We start from the raw sequence: 20,405 nt of genomic DNA, 5'->3' as shown, positions 1-20,405 counted from the left end.
AAATGCTCATTTTTAGCTGTAGTCCCAAGGCAGGTTTCGAAAATAGTACAGTGAGACACTTTTCTTACATCAGGTTTCAAAAACAGCAAGCACAATTATTGATCTGGAGAAAAGATTTGTGAAAGCAGCGGGAAGGTGACATTTCAAATGTCACAATCTTTTCATTCAAACGTCACAATCTTTTCAGTGTGCTGGTGTGATACAGAGCGAGCACTCAACCTCCTCCTCTAAGTGATTGCTTTGTCTTGCCTACAGACCCCCATTCACTCACAGCTGGTTACTCACTCTGGATCTCCAATTCCCCAACTGGAGGATCTTCATGTTTCACTTATTCGGTTTTGTAAAGCACTTACTGGTCAATACTGCATGATCTTTCTGCAAAGGTCGCAGTTGGCTGGAGGTCCATCCCTTTTGATGTGTTTTATCAACATGCAGCCACCTGTAGAACCTGCTTATAACCTGGCATACATACATGCAGTGGCCTATAAGTAAACGTTGTGACTCAGACCCTTGAAGATGGATATTCCATTGCAGTGGTCCTCAAACTTTTTGTGTCACGGGCCAATAGTGACAAGTACATGTGGTTTGCCAACCATTTTTTCATTGCTTTTAAACTGCCACTTTTAAAGCACTGATAATGAAACATTTTATTAACATAGGTTTTTTTTTCATTAATTTCAAACGGTGTTATTGTGCTGTACAAAAAATGTAAAACACAATAAATAACACAGTGAACTATTAAGAAATGGACCAATCAAGAATGATATACGCCTTATGAAGTCAAGATGGCGCCCGAGTAGGCAGCCGTCAGCAAGTGCTCTCTTGAGCCTTGCTTTTTTTTGTTGTTCTTGTGTTTCTTTTGTCACTTTGTGTTTGTTGTTACGTCGTGTGGACTTGATGTGGACCTTTTTTCAGCATTTTTTGGCCACGACATTCATCAAGGTGGAGACTCTGTGCTTGGTGGTTGCGCCTTCTCGGCAGCATGGGTATACCAGCACTGTTTTTGACTGGAGGAATGTCGGCGCCATTTGACTGTCGTTGCAGGACAGTCCCGGGGCGCTTGTGTCTTGCGCCTGTAATGGGCAGCATTTTTCACAGCCCCGCTTTGTTCAGCGGAGAGATCGGTGCTGTTGAACGGTCTGCGGCTGGATGGATGGAGGTCTTGAGGAGCCGACGATGAGAAGAAAGGAGCGTTGGCGCGGAGTGCTGATGCGGATTTGGAGCTGGGAGTCGCGGCTTGGAGTTTGAAGCGGATTACGTGGGACAGGAGAAGTGAACTAATCTCTTTTCGTCAATGGATGCTACAGCTTTGCGTTTGATTTCAAAACTTAGCTTGTAGCAGACGTGTGCACATTTTCAGCATGACGTCTCTGATCCACTGGAGAAAGGACACTTTGATCCTCTCCTCTTTCATCTATAACTGCTTCAGACAACAAAGTGTATGCAGAAAAGTGGTGAAGATTGCACGACTGTCTCTGTCCTATGTGTTGTGTTGTTATTTTTGTTATTTTTGACTTCAAAATGGCGCCGCGAGCGTGGCTGCCTTTCCAGCAACTCCTATTTTTTTGTTGTTCTACTTCTTCCTTTCATAACTTTGCTGCTGTGAATCTGGAATTTCTCCATTGTGAGACTAATAAAGGTGTTCTTCTTCTTCTTCATAATATTTTTGACGCTATGATCCTACATCGGCCGTTAGCATCACAAATGTGACTGATCAAAAGATGACAAACGATCGATTGCTGCTTTGATCCGGTGGCTGCCTGCTAGCTATCAGCGAACGAACTGCTAATGTTAACGTGGGCAAGGTGTGCAAGCTCTGCTCGCATTTTTATGCTTTCCACATGGGTGCTACTTGTTCAAATGATTTAACATGTTTCTTGTATTGCCATGTTTTTGACGACATACCACGCACGAGAGCGCTCTCCTCCATGTCGCTCTGGAAATACTGTGATGGGAGGAACTTCTCTTGTCAAAATGGCTTCATCATCGGAAGTCATGGCTGCCCATCAGCTGTGCGTTTAGATGTACAGTTGGTCAATTTGTTACTATTAGTTTCTGTTGACTGATTCTTCTTTCATTTATTGGCGGATTCTGTTCATTTCAACGTGATAATCAATGCTGGAAGGGGGACTCTGATCGGCTAGAGTCGTGCACAAATCCGCCGTGTCTGATGGAGTAAATTGGCTCTCAGCTCGCAGGACTGTCTCTGTGCGGCCCCGTCCCAAATGGGCCAAGGCCCGGTACCGGTCCATGGACCGGTGGTTGGGGACCCATGTTCTAATGTATGTTTGTGACTCAATAAAGCTGGCAAAAGTAGTGCATTACAAGTCAAGTCAAATACGGTATGCTCTATGTACAACATACAGCAGAGATGAAATTTCACTCAACCACAGTGCAAACATATAGTGCATTGAAAACACGCATATATAGTTAAAAATAAGGGCAGCGAAACTGGACTGCTTAAAAAGACAAAGACATAAAAATATAAAACAATACATAGTAATCAAAAGACAACCAAGACCGACAAATCTATATAGTAACTTTAATTAGATTATTATATTACAAATAGGGCGGTCCGGTAGTCCAGTGGTTAGCACGTCGGCTTCACAGTGCAGAGGTACCGGGTTCGATTATAGCTCCGGTCTCCCTCTGTGGAGTTTGCATGTTCTCCCCGGGCCTGCGTGGGTTTTCTCCGGGTGCTCTGGTTTCCTCCCACATTCCAAAAATATGCATGGCAGGCTGATTGAACACTCTAAATTGTCCCTAGGTGTAAGTGTGAGTGCGAATGGTTGTTCGTCTCTGTGTGCCCTGCGATTGGCTGGCAACCGATTCAGGGTGTCCCCCGCCTACTGCCCGGAGACGGCTGGGATGGGCTCCAGCAACCCCCGCAACCCTAGTGAGGATCAAGCGGTACGGAAGATGAATGAATGAATGAATATTACAAATAGTATTGCATTTGATTACGAATTACGCAAAATAGCCGCTATTCACGCATTACCGGCATCACTGCATATGCACAGTAACGCCTATGAATAATGATTTCAAGACATTTATTCTGGGTTTAACAAAAAAACAAAACAAAACATTGTGAGCTAGAATGTTGATTTATGCAAGTGCGTCAGTAGAGATAGGTATCAAATTGACACCCTGAGCTGGTTGCCAGCCAATCGCAGGGCACACATAGACAAACTACCAGTTGCACTCACAATAACAACCTCTGGTGCATGATGTTGAAATGTGGGAGGAAAGCCACACAGGCACGGGGAGAACACGCAAACTCAATCCCATATCATAGTAAAGGGAATCCTACCCGAATCGTTCCACTTTCATCTTGAACGGTCCTTGAATCGTTTCGCACACCACATATCGAAAAACTATCAAATTATCTTTTGAGCAGAAATCCATAGGATTAATTTTTATTATTGCTCTTGTCAGTTTGAAATTCTTTTCTTTCCAACAAATTCATTAAGATTTAATATATCCTTTATTTGTCCCACACTGGGGAAATTTACAGCCTCCAGCAGCAAGAATGTAGGAAGAAAGAAGAAAAAAACAAAAAAACAACAAACACCGTTCAATTAAGTGCAATATAAATATTGCACAAAAAATATTTTGTGCGATTTATTCCACAAAATGGATAAATCGCTGTGCAATTTACAATTGTATTTCACATCATTTAATTATTATTATTATTATTATTATTATTATTATTATTATTATTATTATTATTATTATTACTATTATTATTATTATTATTACTAGCTGGCTCGTCAGGTAGTTCCTGCGGAAGGCTGGTAAGGTGGGCCTTCGGCCCACAAAAGTGTTGTTGCTTGGTTCAACTTTTTGTTCATCTTCATTGCTTATCGCGAAAATAAAGAGATGTTTAGCTCTACTAAATAACTAACAATTTCATTGCAATGCTTGTGGGTAGACAACATTTTTTCGCTAAGATGCCCGTGCGATCGTAGTGAGCCACTGCCTGAGCGGCGCAGTGGCGGCGCGCAGTGGCGGCGCGCAGCGGCGCGGTGAAGTAGGTACGTTTTGAAAAGGGACAGACGGAAGGACAGACCGCGTGGGGGACGACGCGCAATATATATATAGATTATTGTTGTTATTTTTTATTCAGCAGCCTGACAGCAGTTGGTAGGAACGAGCGTCGGTATCTCTCCTTCTTACAGCGCGGGTGTAACAGTCTCTAGCTGAAGGAGCTACCTAGTGCTCTCAGGGCGGGCTGGAGAGGGTGGGAGGGACTGTCCATCATAGCTTTTAGCTTAGTTAGCATCCTTCTGTTGCCCACCTCCTCCAGAGTGTCAAGGGAGCAGCCCAGGACAGAACTGGCCTTCCTGACCAGTCGCTCCAGTCTCTTTCTGTCCCGGGCTGAGATGCTAATGCCATAATGGATGGCCGAGGCCACCACCGAGTTATAGAAAGTCTTAAGGAGCGACCCCTGAACCCTGAACACATTCACATCTGACGATACATGAGCTCCAGCAAATCAGAAAGTGCCACTATACTGTATAAAAAGAGAGTGCCTGCTCAGTTATGACTAATACAGCTATTTTTTTGGGATAGCACAAAGGACATGAGTGGAAAGCCAATCATATGGTTGAGAAAGCTTCATTTTCTCGTTCTTTCCCCCCCTCTTTCAAATGTCACTAGCTGCAGTGCAGCTTTGGAAAAAGTCTTTCCTTGTGAGCAGGAGGGGGCTATTTCAATCCATGGTATATGTTTGGCCACATGTTCATGGTTGTATGCTGGATATCCAATGTTCTGAACACCTCCGGTGGAACGTCATGGGCAGGTAGCGTTTTCATATTGTAAAACACAATTGATTTTCAATCATTTTATCCATCCATCCATCCATTTTCCGAACCGGTTGATCCTCACTAGGGTCGCGGGGGATGCTGGAGCCTATCCCAGCCGTCTTCGGGCAGTAGGCGGGGGAGACCCCGAATCAGTTGCCAGCCAATCACAGGGCACACAGAGACGAACAACCATCCACGCCCACACTCACACCGAGGGACAATTTAGAGCATCCAATCAGCCTTCCATGCATGTTTTTTGGAATGTGGGAGGAAACCGGAGCACCCGGAGAAAACCCACGCAGGCCCGGGGAGAACATGCAAACTCCACACAGGAAGACCGGAGCTGGAATCAAACCCGGTACCTCTGCACTGTGAAGCCGACGTGCTAACCACTGGACTACCGGGCCGCGCATTCAATCATTTTAATTAAACCTATTCTAATTGTCAAAATTATACAGTGTCAAGGATTTTGTTTGAACGCCTGGTGTAGAGTCTGTTGAGGAATGGGAGCTGCCAATTTGCTCTTGGCCCTCCTTGGTTACAGGTTCCTTTATCTCTCTGTAAGGTGGAAGAAGACCCAACACCACATTGTCTTTTTTTCAGTTTATCACAACGCAACACGAATCGATTCGGGCTCCTGTGAGTCTCAGATTTCATCAGGAAGCCCCGAGCAACTACAGTCACACGTACATATAGGCATAGTATGTTAATTATGTTAATTAGGGGCGGGCAGTCCTTCCCCTTGTGTAAAAATCAGAGACAAAGAAAGTCAAGCAAAGTTTGATCTTGACATGATGACAAAGTATAGACCACTGCTGCTGGTCCACAAATCTTGAGATTAGGGTTCCTCTTGGAAGGCACTTGACAGCCTTGGGGGACTTTTACAAGGTGGTGGAGGTAAGAAACCCCTCCGGGGGCTGTTAATTAACCAAGTGAAAATAGGATCTTAACTTCACAGTACATTCTTTGTTTTAAGTACTTCGGCAGATGTTCAGGACAGAGACTAGTGGCAATAGTTCTTATATCAAGGTGAAATTCCTCAACAATGTTCTACTACTACTACTTAATAATTCCTTAACAAGTCGTAGACCTTAAAACCTAAAAGTTATTCACTTCAGAGATCTTCCCAGCTCATGAAGGGGCTTTTATTTTCATTCTATTACATATACAGTAACATACACAGACTTTGATGCTCTTGTTCGATGTCAAACAATTTACATACAGTCATTATAGAAGCTGTTGCTTTGCACCCAACTGTAGCACTCATGGTGTTAGGCGGAGGGAAATAAGCTCAACGAGTTCTAGATTCAGTGACTGGTAAGAGGGGTACAGGCTCAAGTTTGCTGGAAAAAAATGGCTTATCTTGTCTATTATGTTTATTACTGTATATTGGGAAACAATGATTCATTTTTCAACGCCTGACTACCTTACCATTTCCTCTACCTGGAAAAACCTAAATTTAAGGTACCCATCAAACCTAATGAGGAATCTGGTATTGCTGTTGTTGTGACAGTCTCACTGACAAAAGTCTGCGGGCCCTACCACAGTGTCCTTGAGCAATATGCAACATTCCACTCGTTCTAAGGCTGTTATTTGAGTCTAAATGACCCAGATGGTTATCTTGAAAGATGAATAGAAGGTGGAAATGCAGCATATACAACAACAGCCACACATTTACAAAACATTATTTGAACCATTAAAGGGCAACTGAACCCCTATTTTAAAAAAAAGGAAGAATACAGTGTACAGTAACTGACACCGTTAGTAAAAACACAGTGCTCTGATTAATATTATGTTTGTGAAAGAAGAAAACACGAAATAATCACTTAGCTGATGGTCAGCGCCGTGTTGGGTGGCATCATTTTTGTTTCCAGACCAACATATATGCTAAAGTACAAGTTGTGCGTTGCCTGCTAATACAGCGTGTGACTCAATTGTGTCCGCTGAAAGATTTTTGAGAGCAAAGGATTTTATCATTCTTCTCTTATCATTGAGAATTAAAGGATATTGCATAGCCTCTTTTGTGAGCGACTCATAAAAATGAATCACTGCTCTTGAATCCGCACGGATGTGCCGCTTTTTAGAAGCTTAGGCTGCAATGAAACTCATTGCAGCTCTGCTGGCCTTGTAAATGATCCTAATTGTGATGCCACATGTGAATGTATGGCAAACCTCTGAATAACTTGAGAGCATTTTTTTTTAACTGGACAGCTCAGAAAAGATTTGCTTGGTTGTGTCATTTCACTTTTGATGGGTGGGCTGGCACTCCAACTCTTCGTAGACGAGTCTTCAAAAAGTCAATTTTATAATACTGCATGTCAGCTTTACATGAAGTTTTTTTTGGGGGGGGGGGGGTGAAAGTGTCTTTCAGCTTGTGACATTGTGGAAAACTACTTTAGAAACCAATGACTGTACTCTAAACTTCATGACAAAGTCAGACCAAAGTTAAACGCATTGCAGCATTCGAATAACTCACATCTGCACTAAATACTAGTAGGAAACAGCAAAAGCTGAAATGCTGAAATGGCTTCCAAATATTTCCATAACTGCATCCTCAGCACGTCTTTGAATTCTAATTAGTTATGGCTTATAGCTTTAATATGAAGGGCAAATGGTCAAAGGATGGTGCTCTTGTAGGCTGAAAAGGGGATCTTTAGAAGTCCAGTCTTGATAATTATTTTTTTTTTGTTTGGTTGTTTGCATTCATGATTTATTCATAAGGATGTGCAACAAAAACATTTCCTCCAAACGGTGGTGCTATGCAGTGACTTGCAGCTGAAAGGAAAACAAACTGTGGGGTTTAATACCCAAAGAGAGTTCAGCTATGAATCAAGAAGATAATCTTGAATTATTCACTCTTACCTTTTCACTAATCTCAGAGAACTCGAAAGCGCTTCACCACTGCAGAAGTTAATAAGAGCTCCTTTAAAAGAGGCAGACCATGACTGAGGGGACAAACCGCCAAAGGTCAGCAATTAAGTCCATGGGTACACCCTGGCCTAAACTATTGTGGGTTCCGGACAACTCTACTCATGTGGAAAGTCTCTCAAGGCAAGCCATTAATCAAACAAAGCAGTTATTGAGAGATGTCTTAAAATAAGTGAAATCCATTCTCAAGTTTCATCAAATGATGTTTTATTTTATTTTTTTAATTACACTGGATCATAACCAGACTGTAAAATGAAAAATGATACAACAGCACCACAAGAGCATTTACATGTCAACCTTCAATACATCACATACAGTGTGACAAGTGCCTGCCAGTCTTCATTCGTCATATGGGTATAGTTACCCATCGCACAGTTAAGTGCATAATTATTCATATCGAAAATAGGTCTAGTAAGTATATACAGTATAAGTATGTTTATTTGCTTAATTGATAGCATATTGCTGCTTTGCCGTAAGAAAGTATCAAAAGAATGTTGACACTTTACCACCAAAATGTCGAAATACGTCAATGTCCAATGTTAAAAAAGGACAAATTACGCAAGGGCTTGTGAAAGTGCAAATCCGCATAGAATTGATGCCCATTGAAATACATATATATGAGCGAGAAAGAGAGAGAAAAAGAGAGAGAGAGAGAGAAAAAGAGAAAGAGAGAAAGAGAATGAAAAAAGAGAGAGAGAAAAAAAGAGAAAGAAAAAGAGAGAAATAAAAAGAGAGAGAGAGAAATAAAAAGAGAAAGAGAAAGAGAGAGAGAGAGAGAGAGAGAGAGAGAGGGAGACAGAGCGAGAGAGAGAGAGAAAGAATATCAGCCCAGTACAAGGTACCAGGTTCGATTCCGGCTCCGGCCTTCCTGCGTGGAGTTTGCATGTTCTCCCCGGGTACTCCAGTTTCCTCCCACATTGCAAAAACATGCATATCAGGCTGATTCATCCATCCCTCCATTTTCTGAACCGCTTGATCCTCACTAGGGTCGCGGGCGGAGCTGTAGCCTATCCCAGCCGTCTTCGGGCAGTAGGCGGGGGAGACACACTGAATCAGTTGCCGGCCAATCGCAGGGCACACAGAGACGAACAACCATCCACACCCACACTCACACCTAGGGACAATTTAGAGTGTTCAATCAGCCTGCCACACATGTTTTTGGAATGTGGGAAGAAACCGGAGCACCCGGAGAAAACCCACGCAGGCCCGGGGAGAACATGCAAACTCCACAGAGGGAGACCGGAGCTATAATCGAACCCGGTACCTCTGCACTGTGAAGCCGACGTGCTAACCACTGGCCCCTCAGGCTGATTGAACACTCAACTATCCCTTGGTGTGAGTGTGAACGTGGATGGTTGTATGTCTCTGTGTGCATCGCGATCGGCTGGCAACCGATTCAGGGTGACCCCCGCCTACTGCCGAAGATAGCTGCGCTTGGCTGCAGCGCGCCCTGTGACCCTGGTGAGTAAAATCAGTAATAATTTCATTAACTTTCCAAATTTGACTTATTTTGACTAAATATTATTCTTCCAGATGCATCGTTGTTCATCTCTCTATGCCAGTGACGTACAGCGACAGGCAGGCAGAATAATGAAATCATTTTCTATTGGATTACAAAAGGTAAACTTGTGTATCAATTTTTTTTGTTTCCTTCCACTGAAAATATCAACTTCTTTGTTGTTGTTGTCGTTTTTTAAAATTTTGATGAGCTCGTCATCACTTCAGTATTTTTGTTTGCTTATGTGCAGAGAAATTTTCCTTATGTAAAATGGAGCCCGTGGCTCTATATTATACTCAAATGCATCAAACACCCTTCGAATGCTGCAAAAACACAATGAGAGATATGAATACACAATACATACAAACAAACGATTATTATAACAAAATTCAGTGTCTCCACAATATCAACTATTTAAAACCCTTTGCCATTTTCTTAGGTCACTTTCATAAAATGCCCACGAATCAAATAACTTACAAATTTGCCTTTGAATGAATCAATCCTGTCGAGATACTATCTAACATATGTAACAAATAGTTCATTCAGTTGTATAAGCTGACATTGGTGCCCATCTGGCAGGCAACCACACCAACTCACCTATCCAAGCCTTGAAGCATATCTACTGTCAATGCAAGCTGAGGAGCCAAGGAAGCCATGTGTCCTACCACCCACGCAATTCTACACAGGGACCTCTGAGAGCATCCTGAGCAGCTGCATCACCACCTGGATGGGAATCATGCACCGTCTCGGATCGCAGCAGTTTACACGGATGGTTCTAGAGACCACAAAAGACACCAATTTACCAAAATACCGTATACAAAGGTATATTCATGGTGGAACTACTTGCCCTCAATTCTACTACTAAATATTCTGTAGGATTCCATCTGCAGGGTTGGTAAAAATGAGATCCAGCACCTTCCCTCGAGCTATCAAGCTGTTCAATTGGACGACTGAACTGATTCCACACACACTCTGGTATGCGCACGCTTGTTGTTCGACAGTGTGCATTGAAGTGAATCATGATACTGTTTCTAAATATCAAGGGGCGGAAGAAATGAATGCTGTTTCGGCAGCATGTATCGAGGGAACCATCTAATACACAACATGGGGTGAGATGTTTAATTATTTACGGCTTTATGTTAATTCTCACTTGTCATATGATTACATCTCTGATGTATTTTCCCTATTAGTGGAATTTATTGTTATGCACTATTTCGCCCTGACAGCACTTGGTAGCTCCTTCAGCCAGAGACTGTTACACCCGCGCTGCAAGAAGGAGAGATACCGACGCTCGTTCCTACCGACTGCTGTCAGGCTGATGAATAAAAAATAACAATCATAATAATAATAATAATTAAATGATGTGAAGGAAAATTGTAAATAGTACTGCGATTTATCCATTTTGTGTTCATTTTGCATTTAATTGAAAGATGTTTGTTGTTTTTTTTTCTCTTTCTTCTTTCTTTTTTCTACATACATTCTTGCTGCTGGAGGCTGTAAATTTCCCCAGTGTGGGACGAATAAAGGATATCTTATCTTATTTGTACTGTACTTGACCGTTTGTGAAGCTCCATGGCACTATATGGATGATTTCCGGGAATTACACTAGTCCAAGTGTCGGCAACCCAAAATGTTGAAAGAGCCATATTGGACCAAAAAAACCCAAAAAACAAATATGTCTGGAGCCGCAAAAAATTAAAAGCCTTATAGTGAAGGCAACACATGCTGTATGTATCTATACTGGCTCTACTTACTCGCTCGATTAGCCTACTATCAAACTGACTCCATTGGCAACAAATACACAATGAGTTTTTATGATTAAAACTTTTTTTTCCCCATGTGGTGCATCTGGAGAGCAGGGGTGCCCAACCTTTTTTCAATCAATTAACCTCCCGCGATCGACCCGTGACACACCCACGCATACGGACTTAGACACGCATGCCATAAGGAGCAACAACCATAATGGCTGCTAAGATGACCGAGGCGTGGGACACACTTTTGCAGCGTGTTAACTGTCGTAGCTCACGTGTACCATTTTAAAATGCTTCTCTTGGCTGTCTGGATTCCCATTCTTTGCCAGTACCCTCGGTGAATTGTACATAAAACAATATTTTTTTTAAACAACAGTCACCTGCCTGGCATCCCATCCTGCTAATAGAAATGTGTGTCGCAAATCTTTGTTGACAGAAATGTTGAAATGCAATATTTATTCTGCACATTTTTACACCATTGGAAAACATTAAGAATGGTTGTATCATGTTTGTCCTCCTACAGAAACCATATTACAACAAAAAATATCATTCCCTCAGCCATCTTTTTCCTTTTTCAAACATTTTTGAAAAAGCTCCAGAGGAGCCACTTGGGTAGTGCTGAAGAGCTGCATGCGGCTCCAGAGCCGCAGGTTGCCGACCCCTGCAACTGTTACATGGTGAACTAAGTTTGTTTTTTTAATGGTTGGAACCATTGAAAGATTTGCAAATAATTTTAGAGTAGTCCCATAATATGTTTTTGTGTACATCTCGTGAGGTAGAAAGTAGAATCGCCTGTACTTTCACAGAAAAACAAACATTATTATTGATTCTAGCCGATGTGGCACAATACAATACAATACAATACAATACAATACAATACATGATGATTTATATAGCGCTTTCACAACAGCGGCAGCTGTAACAAAGCGCTTTACAAAACAGTTAACATAAAGTAAAATAATAAACACAACACATAACATAAAACACGGACAGTCGTGCAGTCCTAACCACTTTTCCGTCACACGCTTTGTTGTTTGAAGCGGTTTGAGATGAAAGAGGAGAGAATCAAAGTGTCCTTTAACCAATGGATCAGAGACGTCATGCTCAAAATGTGCACACGTCGGCTACAAGCTAAGTTTCAAAGTCAACAAGAAGCTGTAGCATCCATTGACGAAAAAAGAGATTGGTTCACTTCTCCTGTCCCATGGAAATCCATTTCAATTCCAAGCGGCGACTCACGGTTCCAAATACGCATCGGCGCTCTTCGCCAACGCTCCTCTCTCCTCATCCTCAACTTCAGCGGCCATTCATCCAGCCTCACCAACGCCAACTGTCCAACAGCGCTGACATAGCCACTGAACAAATCGGGGTTGTGAAAAATGCTGCCCATTACTGGCGCAAAAAACACAAGCGCCCCAGGTCTGTCCAGCACCGACAGTCAATGGCGCCGACATTCCTCCCAATCAAAATCTGTGCTGGTACAGGCGTGCTGCCGAGAAGGCGCAACCACCAAGCACAGATACTGCTCCTTTGACGAATGTCATGGCCAAAAAGCGCTCAAAACAGTCCATATCAGGTCCACACAATGAAACAACAAACAACATGTGACAAAACAAAAGACAAAAACAGCAAAAAAGAACAAAAACAATGAAAGTCTTCAATTGTGCCCGGGAATTGTGATGGTGGGGGTGATTCCATCAATATGCACTTGCAACACTAAACCTTTCGGACGATATTAACACAATCCTTGGCCGTTGTTTGATGTTCAAAGTTATTGCTGTTGCTGTCCTCCACCCCGCTCATTGCTATTTTTTTCTGAGATGTCATCATTGGCCCACACACACTCTGGTGCAGAATTGATTCAAGCTTGAGGCTTAACTTGAAGATAGGCAGGACATTTGCAGGGGGTCTACATGTCCTTGAGCTAAAGCATATCAACTAAGAGCAATGTGCCCCAATAGTGTTTGATGTCAAAGGACCTACTCTGAATGACAGAAATTATACTGTTCGTGTAGTTGCCTGCTGGGTTATAAAAAGCAAAGGTAATCCTCCCAGCAGTCTGGAAGTCCTTGTTGAGAGAATGGAAAGGTTAAATTCACAGCAGATGAAGCTGCATTTACTTGAGACGGATATATATCCATTTTCTGTAGTGCTTGTCCTCGTCAGGGTCACACATGGCACACATAGTCACTTATTCACATTCACAAATTCACGTTTTGTTAAGTGAAAACTCTAAATTGGCATTTGCTGTGAATGACTCTCTGCCTTGGAATAGAAAGATTATAAACCCAAGGCGAAGCTCTCAATTTACCGGTCGATCTACGTCCCAACCCTCACCTATGGTCACGAGCTATGGGTCGTGACCGAAAGAACGAGATCCCGGATACAAGCGGCTGAAATGAGTTTTCTCCGCAGGGTGTCCGGGCTCTCCCTGAGAGATAAGGTGAGAAGCTCAGTCATCCGGGAGGGGCTCAGAGTCGAGCCGCTTCTCCTCCACATCGAGAGGAGCCAGATGAGGTGGCTTGGGCATCTGATTCGGATGCCTCCTGAGCGCCTCCCTGGTGAGGTGTTCCGGTCATGTCCCACCGGGAGGAGACCCCGAGGAAGACCCAGGACACGCTGGAGAGACTATGTCACCCAGCTTGCCTGGGAACGACTCGGGATCCCCCAGGGAGAGCTGGAAGAAGTAGCTAGGGAGAGGGAAGTCTGGGCTTCCCTGGTAAAGCTGTTGCCCCCGCGACCCGGCCCCGGATAAGCGGTAGATGATGGATGGATGGATGGATAAACCCAAGTTATACTATACACAAGTGCACAGTCGGGATCGGCTTTTAACTTTGCATACATATAGCAAATTCTAACTATGATTATATTTCAAATCAAGGTCTTTTTTGTAACATTTGCAATATGTTTGGAAAGGGTCATACTTTGCTGTAATACATCCTCAATATTATTTTAAATACTTACTGTCAGAGATTTTCTCGGACAAAGTTAAAGAAATGATTCGGCACACAGGAAAATTGTCTTCAATATCGGCGGGAGCGGATCTCTGAGAGCGAATGACAGTTAGTTGCTCCGCGATCACAGTCTCAGCTCCCTCTCCGCCGGTTCAAACTTTTATTGTAAAATACAAGAAAAACACTGCCCCCGAGATTTGCATATCGTGCCCCCCAGCCCAGCCTCTGTGTAGTGATCTGATCTACCCGAATACACAAGTCACAGACTTTGCTGATGACAAATGATCACCTGGGCGTGACAGCTGTTCCCAAACTGTCTATTGGTACTCAACAACTCTTTGTTCCCAATTTGTTCATTCCCACTCTGTGATTGAATCTAGTCTTCTTCCATCTGTTCGCCCCCCCTTGCTTTGACGTGATTACTTCCAAACGGCCAACGCCTCTGCGCCTCTGCACTGAGTATGTCCAGACATGCCCAAATTAACCGAAACTTTTAACATGATACAATTTTGTTCATAGATTTCTCTATTACTTACCAACAGTATTGAAACATTCCGTTCATTTTCTCAACTATTTTGCCTGCAGAGGTTTGGGATTATACTACTACATACTAATAGAGATCAATCATATCATTTAATTGATAATTGATATATTTATATCCAAGCATTCATTCACCCATCTAGTTTCTATACAATTTATCCTGGTCTGGCATTAATTCTGTGTGTCCACACATCAAACCTACCATTCGAGTGAAGAAGAAGAAGACACAGTTTCCTCCACCATGCATCCAAAAATTGTGGAGGCTCGATGCAACCCAAATGGCATGACAAATGCTGAATGACTAATGTCAAAATAGCCTCACAGACGTGCACCACCTGCTTAGCAGGAGAGGCCCACCGATGCCTGCATCACAGTGATTCTTAGCTGTCATGTGATTTTTATGCAAAAATAATGCGAATCTGCAAAGGGTGAGGATGAAAATCTTTGAAAGTCATCCACAGTGGTGCAAAAATATTATATGTTTAAAAGAAAAGTATTAATGTTCGGTACAATGTGTGTCTAACAGAGAAAAGGTAGCACAATATTATCAGATCTATTTTCATGTCAAGTCTAGCACAAAGTGCAGTCTAATTGTGCACATGGGTGAAATATTGTGGTTGCCAGCCATTCACAGGGCACACAAAGACGAACAACCATTCACGCTCACACTCACACCTAGGTACAATTTAGAGTGTTCAATCAGCCTGCCACGCATGTTTTTGGAATGTGGGAGGAAATCGGAGCACCCGGAGAAAACCCACGCAGGCCCTGAAAGCTAAGATCATGGCGAGAATGAAAGCTGGGCAACCTAGAAACCGATTACAACGGTTATGTAAAGTACCACCTGAAAGTCTCATGGAAAGTGAGAATGCAGCACTGAGGGCGATCCCTACCGTAACGATCACGGAAACCAATGAGATGATATACGTTTCAGCATCAGTGATCCTTGAGATGCTTGGCTATAAGAGCAACCATGGAAGCCATGAGATACGTTACCCACCATGGAAAAGACGGTTGGAGGCTAAGATCAAGGCGACTCGGAAAGATGTGAGTCAATTGACGGAGGCCCAATGAGGTGAGATGAAAAGGCCGATACCCGAGAGGTACATCCAGATGACCATACCTGAAGCACTTGAAACTGCCAAACAAAGGCTCAAAGCCTTGTCCAGCCCCCTGAAGCGGTACACGAAAGAGAATGAGGCCAGACGAATAAACATTCTGTTCGCAACCCAACCTGCGAAAGTGTACGCTCAGTGGCAGGGTCCTAACAACAGAGCTGACCCACCAAGACTGGAAACTGAAAGGTACTGGAAAGGCATATGGGAGAAGGAGGTTGCACATAACAGCAGTGCACAATGGCTGATGACCCTGAGAGAGGAGCACAGCAACCTCCCTGAACAGACCCCAGTTAGCGTAACAGTGGCAGACATACAGGAAAGAGTCTCAGATATGAAGAACTGGACAGCACCAGGCCCAGACATGGTCCACACCTACTGGCTAAAGAAACTCACAGCACTCCATGAGCGCCTAGCAGCACAAATGAACCAGCTTCTGAGGGATGGGACTCACCCAGGATGGCTAACCGAAGGGCGAACGATCCTGATCATGAAGGATCCCTCAAAGGGCGCAGTCCCATCCAACTATCGGCCAATAACTTGTCTCTCCACAACATGGAACTCATGTCAGGCATCATTGCGGCTAAGATAAGTGGACAAATGGATTAATACATGAGTGAAGCACAGAAGGGCATTGGTAGAGATACCAGAGGAGCCAAAAATCAGCTCCTGGTTGACAGAACAGTCGCACAAGACTGCAGGTCCCGACGTACCAACCTGTGCACAGCCTGGATTAATTACAAGAAAGCCTATGACTCGATGCCACATACATGGATCACTGAATGCTTGAAGTAGTATAAGGTGAACAGGACGCTAAGAGCCTTTGTTGCGAACTCGATAAGGATGTGGAAAACCACACTTGAAGCCAATGGCAAGCCACTTACCCAAGTGTGCATCAAATGCGGCATATACCAAGGTGATGCACTCTCCCCACTGCTGTTCTTCCTAAGACTGAACCCCCTAAGCCAAGTAATCACCAAGACAGGCTATGGATACCGCCTCAGAAATGGAGCTACAATCAGTCACCTGCTCTACATTGATGACATAAAGCTGTATGCTAAGAGCGAAAGGGACATAGTCTCCCTGATGTACACAACCAGGATGTACAGCAGCGACATCGGGATGTCATTCGGGCTTGAGAAATGTATTCGAATGGTGACTAAGGGAGGAAAGGTAGTCCGCACTGAAGGGGTCTCACTCCCTGAAGGAACAATAGCAGACATTGAGGACAGCTACAAGTACCTCGGTATACCACAAGCCAATGGCAACCTCGAACTGGCAACAAGGAAAGCGGCTCCGGCCAAATACCTCCAGCGAGTGAGGCAAGTCCTAAGAAGCTAGCTCAATGGCAAGAATAAGACCCGGGCAATAAACAGCTATGCCCTGCCAGTGATCAGATACCCTGCAGGAATAATAAGGTGGCCAAAGGAAGAGATTCAGACCACGGACGTTAAGACCTGAAAGCTCCTAACCATGCATGGAGGGTTCCATCCCAAATCCAGCACCCTGAGACTGTACGCAAGCCGAAAGGAAGGAGGCCGGGGACTAGTGAGTGTGAGAGCCACTGTCCAGGATGAAACATCCAAGCTCCATGAATACATCAAGGAGAAGGCTCCAACGGATGACGTACTCAGAGAATGTCTCAGACAATGGGGAACAGAAGATGAGACGCTGGAAGAGGGACCATCATCGGAGGACAAGCCCCTACATGGGATGTACCACCGGACCATAACTGAAGTGGCCGATCTCAAGAAGTCCTATCAGTGGCTAGAGAGGGCTGGCCTGAAGGACAGCACAGAGGCACTCATCCTGGCTGTTCAGGAGCAGGCCCTGAGCACCAGAGCCATTGAGGCCCAGATATACCACACCAGACAAGACCCAAGGTGTAGGTTGTGCAAAGAGGCACCTGAGACGATCCAACACATAAATGCAGGGTGTAAGATGCTGGCAGGGAAAGCCTACATGGAACGCCAAAACCAGGTTGCTGGCATAGTCTACCAAAACATCTGTGAGGAGTATGGACTGGAAACCCCAAGGTCAAAATGGGAAACCCCTCCGGAGGTGGTGGAGAATGACAGAGCGAAGATCCTGTGGGACTTCCAGATCCAGACTCACAAGATGGTAATGGCGAACCAACCAGATATCGTGATCATAGATAAAGGGCAAAGGAAAGCCATTGTAGTGGATGTAGTGGTCCCAAGAGATGGAAACATCAGAATGAAGGAACATGAGAAACTCGAGAAATACCAAGGGCTCAGAGAGGATTTGGAGAGAGCCTGGAAGGTAAAGGTGACAGTCGTGCCTGTGGTGGTCGGAGCACTCGGGGCAGTGACCCCCAAACTAGATGAGTGGTTGAAACAGATCCCGGGAACAACATCGGACATCTCAGTCCAGAAATGTGCAGTGCTGGGAACAGCAAGGATACTGCGCAGAACCCCCTGTTTATTAAGTATATTCAATAAAGAGCTGTACAGGAACTCAATTATTCATGTTCAATGTAAACAAACAGTTTCTTGGGTTAAAGTCATTAACAGAATTTCCCTGAAAATAATCTTAAGATATTTTTTTTCATCTATTGATACCAGCGACATGCAATAAAATGAAAGGCATAGCAATGACAAAAAATGCTCTTGAATCAGATGGCAGGAAGGGGGAATCAACCTTTGTGAATGGACCGGATGCGATTCATACAACCGAAAAAGTCACAGCTTTCCATGACTATATCCTACTTTTTGGGGAATTTTCTTTTGGTGGTGTGCCATGAGATTTTTCTTTTGTAAAATAATCAATAAAGGTTGTGAAACAGTTTAGAGCAGGGGTGTCCAAACTTTTTGCCAAGGGGGCCAGATTTTATGTGGTAAAATGTCGGGGGGCCGACCTTGGCTGACATTCTTTACATTGAACAACAATATTGTTCAACAAATTTTAGTAAGCCAGTCTGTTTCACATTTCCATTTTTATTTTAATTTCAACAATCTTAAGAATTTCTTTTGGTTCATTTGAAACGGGTATATCACATGCAACTGCTTATTCACTTGACTTTTTCTTAAACAGAAGTCTCCTGAGTGCAAATTGATTGATTTGAAACATAAAATGTATCACCATGACTTTTCAATAGTCACAAAACCTTTGACTCGAACAACAGGGAAATGAACAAGCAACACACATATCCACAACTGCAAGGATCATTTGAAATATGACATATCAGTCAATATAAACACGGAGTGATGTCTTGTTAACTCGTGAGTGATGCCCTCTAGTCTCTAAATGCTATTACTCATTTAGTGAATGCTATTACTCATTTAGCCACTAGAGGGAAGCAGTACTCTATGAAACATCACTCACCAGTCTACGAGACCTCAGTCAATGCAACACGTGTTCCATTGCGCCCAACCTGCGGGCCAGACGGCACTGATTTTATGACAGGGGCCGAGGGCCGGATGAAATTCGACCGCGGGCCGGATTTGGCCCGCGGGCCGGACTTTGGACATGCCTGGTTTAGAGTTTTCAATAAAAATAACATTTTTGGGAGGGAATGTGGAAGGCAGCCAGAGTACTTGGAGAAAATTAACACAAACACTGGGAGAGCATGCAAACGCCACACAAGAAGGCCTGAGTCGAGATTTGAACCTATAACCTCACTGATTGAAAGACAGACGCTAAATTACAAAATATAAGGAGATATCTGTCCTTGGTACTGTATTGAGGAGCGTGAACTCGATGCAAGTTTTTGTTTGACGTGTCAATAAAATACAGTGAATGAAAATAATATCCACACTTGGATATTCAGCAGTGCCCTTTTGGTTTCATTCCTTCTAAATATGCAACCGTCCATCCTAGATCTGAGGAAGGGAACCAGCATCCATTTCACTGGTTCAGGCATATTAACCACTTCAATTCTCTCTTATGGTGGAGACACACATTTTAACCTCACGTAAAAGTTTAGGATTTGTATTTTGTAGAACATTTCTAAGAAGAAAGAAAGAAAGAAAGAAAGAAAGAAAGAAAGAAAGAAAGAAAGAAAGAAAGAAAGAAAGAAAGAAAGAAAGAAAGAAAGAAAGAAAGAAAGAAAGAAAGAAAGAAAGAAAGAAAGAAAGAAAGAAAGAAAGAAAGAAAGAAAGTGCTGTCAACTCACACCTTGATAAGATAAGATAAGATTGGACAAAACAAGATAACCTTTATTTGTCCCACACTGGGGACATTTGCAGTCTACAGCAGCAAAATTGGGGGGAAACAAAAAAAGTGTTTTTATTTTATTTATAAAGTGTTTCATTGCACAAAATAGATTAAACCTCGTTTCACTCACTGATGATTTTTGACACTAACACTAACACTAACCGGAAACTTCGTTGGGTACTCATTCTCAATCTGATAAACTACCGGTATATATATATATACTAGCTGGTTCGCCGTCCTCTGGGCGGCTCATCAGCTAGTTCCTGCGGAAGGCTGGTAAGGTGGGCCTTCGGCCCACAAAAGTGTTGTTGCTTGGTTCAACTTTTTGTTCATCTTCATTGCTTATCGCGAAAATAAAGAGATGTTTAGCTCTACTAAATAACTAACAATTTCATTGCAATGCTTGTGGGTAGACAACATTTTTTCGCTAAGATGCCCGCGCGATCGTAGTGAGCCACTGCCTGAGCGGCGCAGTGGCGGCGCGCAGCGGCGCGGTGAAGTTGGTACGTTTTGAAAAGGGACAGACGGAAGGACAGACCGCGTGCGGGACGACGCGCAATATATATATAGATATAGTACAACTGAAATGTGAATACCTGCATTTTGAAAGTGTAATATCTATTGACACGATCAGCCTG

Source organism: Hippocampus zosterae, chromosome 14 (assembly GCF_025434085.1).
Source record: "Hippocampus zosterae strain Florida chromosome 14, ASM2543408v3, whole genome shotgun sequence".
In the NCBI taxonomy this organism is placed as follows: Eukaryota; Metazoa; Chordata; class Actinopteri; order Syngnathiformes; family Syngnathidae; genus Hippocampus; species Hippocampus zosterae.
This window is presented reverse-complemented; position numbering follows the sequence as displayed.